The sequence below is a fragment of the Alligator mississippiensis genome, chromosome 1 (genome assembly GCF_030867095.1).
Source record: "Alligator mississippiensis isolate rAllMis1 chromosome 1, rAllMis1, whole genome shotgun sequence".
Lineage (NCBI taxonomy): Eukaryota > Metazoa > Chordata > Crocodylia > Alligatoridae > Alligator > Alligator mississippiensis.
In genome coordinates, this window is record NC_081824.1 from 473397886 (window position 1) to 473404682 (window position 6797).

The following is a 6797-nucleotide window of genomic DNA, read 5'->3' on the forward strand; positions in this document are numbered from 1 at the left end:
GGTTTTCTTACCAGTTAGGCTACAAATGGACATGGTGAGTTTGGAAAGGGTTCTTCAAAAGGGAGGATAACATCTAGGATTTTGAAATGGAGGCGGTCCCGGAGTGGGCAGACAGGGGTACAACTACTCATTTTTGACCCCGGGGCATAGAAGGGAGGGTGGGTTGTGCGTGGGGGAGACCGAGCGGTGGATGGTCTTACTCGCTCCTGGCCTGCCTGCTGCAGCCGCAGCTGCTGCCTCCACACAGCGTCCCAGGCCCTTGACTCTGCTGTGGCAAACATCTGCTGCCCTGTCTGACTGCCTGCTTCGGGCCTCGGCTCCCCCGTGCGGCAGTGCTCGAGGCAGGATGGCAGAGGGATGCATCTCCATCCTTGTCCCTCCTCCTGAGATGCCCTGTTGAGGAGTTCAAAACCTACTTAATTGGAAATTATTACTTCTACTGGTGTAAGGAGCCAAGGTGCTTAGGTGCTAAGCACATCTACACCTTTCAAAATAAAACCAAAATAAATCAGAGAGAAAAAAAGAGAAAATTCAAAATGCAATTGTTCCATTTTTTTGCACGCATAAAGCGTGGCCCGATGAGCGTCCCGATGAGCGTGCACAAACTGCGGAAAGGGGAAGCATTGCTCCCCCTTTCATGCAGTTTGTGGCACCTCAAAACCATTTCAGGCCCCACAGACCACACGTGGTGCACATGCACTCATTTGCCATGCTGCACGTTTACAGCGTGGTGCCGAAGTTTGACGCTGGGAGATCCTGGTGACAAAAAAGAAAAGAAACAAAAGTGGCACGGTCCACGTGGCAACAGTGTGTGCTGCCAGAAACACAGCCTGGCTGGGCAGAGCTCTGCTCAATGCATGTATTACTAAAAGCAAAATGCAAAAACATTGCTATTATTTCAGTGAGTCACTATGAGCTCCTATACGTGTGCAGGGAGCCTGCTTTATCCTTTATCCTTACTTTAAGTTCACAAGCATGCCATCATGGAGACATGGACCATGAGCACCCTGGCACAGAGCCATACCTGTTCACAAAAAAAGGAAGCATGAAGGCAAGAAGAAAAGTGTTGTGATATTAAGTAGGAAGTTTTAGGAGTCCGTTTGCATCAACTTGTTTAGAAACTGGAAACTGAAATCCAGGAGAGGCCCACAGAGCGGGTCCAGCCCCTGCACCGGGCAGGACAAGACACCGGGGCTCAAGCCACCGCGGCGAGGTGACCGTCCCGTCTGCTCCTGAAGATTTCCAGGGGAGGTGACTGCACCCCTCAGGGTCACAGTCAGGGCGGCCAGGATCTGGAACCAGCTGCCAAGGGGAGCGGTGCTGGCTCCTACCTCGGGGGTCTTTCCAAGGAGCCTGGATAACAACTAGCTGGGTCAGATGAGCTTCAGCTTACCAGGGCTCATATGAGCCCAGTATTCATTCCTGCCCAGGGCAGGGGGTCGGACTCGATGATCTGCTCGGGGCCCTTCCCACCCTGCATCTATGAACCACCACTGCGGGGAGTTGATTCCAGTCTGGACACCCAATTAAATGCATAGAAATACATTTTTAAAATAGATTAAAGCAGGAAACTTGTAAGAGAAACAGTGCATCGATGGGACTACTAAGGCATTAAAGGAGAAGAAGACCCCAAAGAAGACCCTTCAAGGCTATCATCCAACACAAAACACTTTAATAATCAGGGTTTGGTTATGTAAATCCCCCAGAGTCAATGGACGGCAACCAATGAGACTGGAAGCAGAATTTCGGGGTCAGTTCAATTACCAAAAAAAGCCAACAGAAAAACTGGTATCGCTGGGTTGAGCGCTTGGCCCTTTTCCTCAGCGCTCAACCAGGGCAAAGTTAGCAGCAATAGCATCTTCTCCTTCCCTAGAGTAAAGAGGGGAATGGAAGTGAAGTAAGGCTTCGTTGCGTGTCTGCGGGCCTTGGGGCTCGGTCTTTCTGCACGAGCTCTCTCCGAATCCTGCGTGGAGTATATTGCCTTTTCTGGCCCTGCTCCAGCGCTCACTGCACCGCTATGCGCAGAGACCTGGCTGGGCCGTCTCCTTTCCAGCGCAGCTCCCTGCCCTTCCCCTCCCCTCAGCACTGCATTCTTCAATTCACACCTGAATCTCTCAAATTAGACAGGGCAAAAAGAGTATGTGACAGTGAGAATTGGCATCTCTATTTGATTTACCTTCCTCTCTTTCCAAAGGATCCCATATTTTTCTCCCGGGATAAAAGACTGTCCAGTCTTCTGTAGCTGTATGAAAGAAATATTGAAGAGCAAGTTGAAACCACAACCAGTCATTCCCAGTTACTTGATGTCTGGAGCGAGGGACAGCATCATGGCCGGGGGGCAGGGTACTGCAGTTTGGGGTGAGGGGCACTGGCAGGCTGGGGTCAGTGGGTTGGGGGTGAGGGGCAGCAGCAGGGCTGGCGGGGGCTCTGGCTCGGCACTGAGGGACAACAGCATGGGCAGGGACAGGGCACTGGCATGTCTCTGCCCCCCACTGTCATATCCCCCGTCCCCCCTCCGCCATGTGACAGGTGTCCTGCATTTTGGACCTGGAAATATGGAAACCCTAAAGCAACCATCCGCATCCTCACTGCCTGCTCCGCTGCACCCCTCACCTTGCCTGCCCAGCCAAATAGCATCGCTCCAAGCACTCCCCCCGCCTCCCCATGTCAGGCCAGCACACCTCGTCTTCAGCCCTTGGCTTGTACTGAAGCGGACTGAAGTCATGTTTAGGAAAGAAACAAAGCCATAAAAGTGACAATTCCCCCAGCCACAAGTCACCCACCCCTAGGACCCCCCAAGTGTGGGTGCAAACACCCCCTCATTTGCCCACACTTACCCTTGCGGTCAGGGTGACAGCAAGGACACAGGTGTGACCTGACACCAACCAGTGTTGGCTCGGGAGCAGTCCAACTGCTGTGCGCGTCTCCAGGAGCCGCACGGCGACGAGCCGGTTCTAGAAGGGGCCATTGTGATGCGCGTCACCTTCTCCGGGTCTCCCCGCGTGCACGTCTCGGCCGTGTCCGGCCGCACCGCTGCATCAGCCTCCAGGTGTGAGACAGGGCTGGGCTTGCACACGGCCTGATGGTGCTCACAACGAGGGACTCCAACCAGGATTGGACCCTGCCAGGGTTTCCCTCCAGGGCACTGTGACAGCGGATGAGGAAAGGGACTCCAACACCAGGTCCTAACAAACACCATTTCTTGTCTGTGCACAAGAACAGACGGCCCAGGTCTGTCTCACACGTGCTCCCTGCGGTGACTGTCACCTCTGTGTCTGTAGGCCGGGGGGCTCCCGCTGCTTCCGGCTCTGCGCTGGGGAATACTCTGTATTACTTGATGCCTACTGTCGGCCCTTTGACCGTGTGGGTCCTCCCAGTGTCTCAGCATTGCACCGCTTTCATGGGCAACTTCCCCCAGTTTCGCTTCAAGCCCTTACCCTTTTGGAGGGCGAACTGTTTAACCAGATCCGTGCCCTGGATCTCCCTCTTCTGCCTTTGGACAAACAGCCCTTACACCAGAGCTGCGGCTGAAGAGGATCTTTCATGGATATCACGTGCTTACTGCACCTCGAGGTAGTGCTCCTTCTCTGCCATCCTCATTTTACCTTTCCTGCCTGCTTCCTTAACCATAACCGCGCTATCTCTTTCGTTTTCGATGAACGGACTGGAAGAGGGACGGATCTTGGTTGAACGACTGTGTCATATTGAATGAAATAGTTTGAATGTTTGTAAAGGTTGCCCATTAGCCAGTTTCAGGAAGAAGATAAGATTTATCTCCTTATCTAGTTCTTTGTTTTGGGACTACGTGCAAAAGGTCCTGACTTCGCTTAAAGTCTTAATTTAAATTTCATCTTTTAGAAATCTTTTACAAAGAGAGCAAATATCCTGAATTCCAAGAGATCAAACCCTGAGGCCTTTTGACCAGGTTGGTAAGAAAAGGGCATTTGCAGTGATATGGAAGTTTCCCAAAGGTAATTTAAAATGCTCAACGAAGGTAAAAGAATCTGTTGAGTAAGATCCGAGCCCAAATTTGGGAGCAGTGATATATTGAGTAGGAGGAGCCCACTGATGGCAGCTCGCTCAATAAAAACGGTAACTTACTGTCCCAAGTTGGAGGTGACTATACTTGTAGAACAACGAAGGAAGAATCGCAAGTATAGCCCGGGTCAGACTGATCACCTGAACTACCCTCTCCGTGAACACGAATCTCTTAGTTCACGCTGAAGCCGCGGAGCGCCTGAAAGGGACTGAAGGAAGGGGACTTAGTCCTATCACTGTTGAAGCCAGCCTATTGAATTGTATTGCTGAGCCCATTTCATTGAACCGTACTACTGAGGCCAACCCATTGAATCATACTACTGAGGAATGAAACCATATTTTGGTATTTGGCTTCTCGGAATTCTAGGATTGTAAGTATATTATGAAAAATAATAGTATTGATTCAAATTTAACTTTTAGTTGCAATTGTAGTTGTTTTTGTAACACTAATTCTTATAGCATTGTTTGGGAAGGAAGTGCATTTGGAGCATTGTTTCTGATATATGTAATTATTATGTTTTTAATGTTTGTGGTGTTTCTTAAAGCTAAGCAGTGTTATATACGTAGCAAAGAGTTTTAAAATAAAATTGTGTTGTATAAATTAAGTGTGTAATCATTGTGAAATCGTGCAATCAGTTAACTACTCCCCCAGCCAGTGCATCAAAATGAATCAGTAAATTGTGTGGGATTTTCTCTATTCCATAACCCACTAGAGACATGGCGTCACGAACAGGATGCGCTGGTTGCCCATTTCAAAATGGGATGATGTGTTGCAGCATTGCACGTTCCACAATGATAATGAGGGAACTTGGAAGGTAAATATAAGGGATCTTAATAATGAGGATGAAACAATCATGTATAGTTTTATGTTTACACAAGAAAGTTTAAGATGCTGTCTGGGAGGAATTCAGAAATCATATGGTCCACTAGATTGGAGTTTAGAAAATAAAGAAGTAAAGCCAGAAGTAAAGGTGTGTAGGAAGAAAGAAAGTAGAAAAGAAGAGGGAGGTTTTCGAGAGATAATGCGAAAGGTGTTAGGGAAAGGAGTTTACGATCAGTTAAAATTGCCACTAGCAAGGGAGGTAACGTGTTTAAAAGCGGGAGAGATACTAAGAGAGTTAGAAGTAAGTTGCAAACAAGCAGCAGGAGGTCCTTTGAAAAAACCTAATTACCCGTCCCTCTTAGGAGAGGCAGCTCGGGGAATCATTCACTTATTGCATGAGGTAGAAAATTTAGCAGCCAAGAATAATGTTTTAAAATTGGTTATGAACCAGAGCAAAGTGAATGAAACAGAGGAGCATGGAGAGAAACCAAGTAAAATATCTGTGCAACCTACTGCACCCTCTCCAATTACTCCATCCACCCCACCACCATATGCAGAAGTTACAGTAGAATTGGAAGAATTAAAAGCTGACTATGAGGTAGGAGAAGTAGCTAAAGGTAGAGCAGAGCCAATACTGGAGGCATGTCCTATAGTAACTACTAGTTGGAAACAACAAGGCACAAATCCTGCAATTAGGCAGAATATCTATAGAGAAAGGAACAGGGAGGAAATAGAGGATTTGGCTAGGACAACAGCACGACGTACTAATGAAAATTGCTGTGTGTGGGTAGGAAGGATTATAGAGGAAGAAAACGGAATAGGGACCCTATTAAGTTCAGAGGAGGCCCTTCCACTAATAAGAAATTTGGGATGGAGTAAGGGGGCAATTCTCACAAATACCATGAATATAATCCCGGGAGGCATGTATCCCATAACTTTAGCTGGATTAATTGCCACTGGGGTGAAAAATCATTTGGGAGCTCTAAGCTTTCCCCAAAATTTAGAAGGGGGCATGAATAACATCAGGTACATAATATGGGGAATTAGTTTTGCCCATTGGACAGCACCCCCAAACACCCTATCGGCAGTACAACAGAGATTAAGGAATGATTGTTTGTTTATCAGCACTCCTGAACAAGTAATTTGCAACAGGATGTCGTTAGAGGTAGCAGCAAATGTTCTGAAAACTCCAGGAGTAAAAGCCTGGCTACTGCCGCTGGTGGGGCAGACACCCTGGGAGGTAGCTGATCAAATAGGAACCATAGTGCAGGAGGAAGAAATGAAGAAAAAGCCCAAAGTATATGTAACAGGAAAGGGTCCAAACAAACCTACCCCAACCAAAGAGGATAAGGCTATGTTTGGATTCTTGCTAAGTAAAGGGTTCGAAAGGGAAGAATTAAGAAAGAATACGCTGAAGGAAAACAAGCAGTTAGCCATAAGCCATGGATGGAAACCTTGGAAAGATTGGACTGCTGAGAAACAAAGCAACCCAAAAAACGGGTCACGGGGGGAGAGCCAGTAAAATTCTGTCCCTCCCCCGAGACAGCTGAAATGATGCCAGAACAACAAGAATTGAATGGAGAGTCTCGCCCTTATGTAACCTTAGAATGCGTGAATCCCAAAGATTTAAGATTAGAGAGAGCAACTTTCGTAATGGATACAGGGGCACAAGTTAGTATGATCAGGAAGGCAGACTCACATTTACTTATTCCAAAAAATAAAGAAATTACCATTGTGGGAGTGAATGGGAAATATACTAAACATCCAGTTGAAACTATAATCCTAACAGGGGGAAAAGAAATAGAAGTATTAATTGGCTCAAAGAATATATTAGGCATGAATAGCATAAGGCATGATCCTTATCTAAAAGAATCATTAAAGGAGATGTTGCCAATTGAAGTCTCAGAGGAGGAACTCCACAAGCCTAAATTAAAGA

The 6797-nt window shown here is 47.4% G+C and overlaps 1 long non-coding RNA gene across 1 annotated transcript; it reads right to left on the bottom strand.

Moving 5' to 3' along the window:
* Positions 1-337: 337 nt before the first annotated feature.
* On the bottom strand, positions 338-2857 carry LOC132250307 (uncharacterized). The gene is made up of 3 exons (XR_009461986.1): positions 2838-2857; positions 2177-2242; positions 338-393 (listed from the first exon to the last, which is right to left on the bottom strand). It is a non-coding gene; the product is annotated as an uncharacterized LOC132250307 (long non-coding RNA).
* Between the last annotated feature and the right edge of the window lie 3940 nt (positions 2858-6797).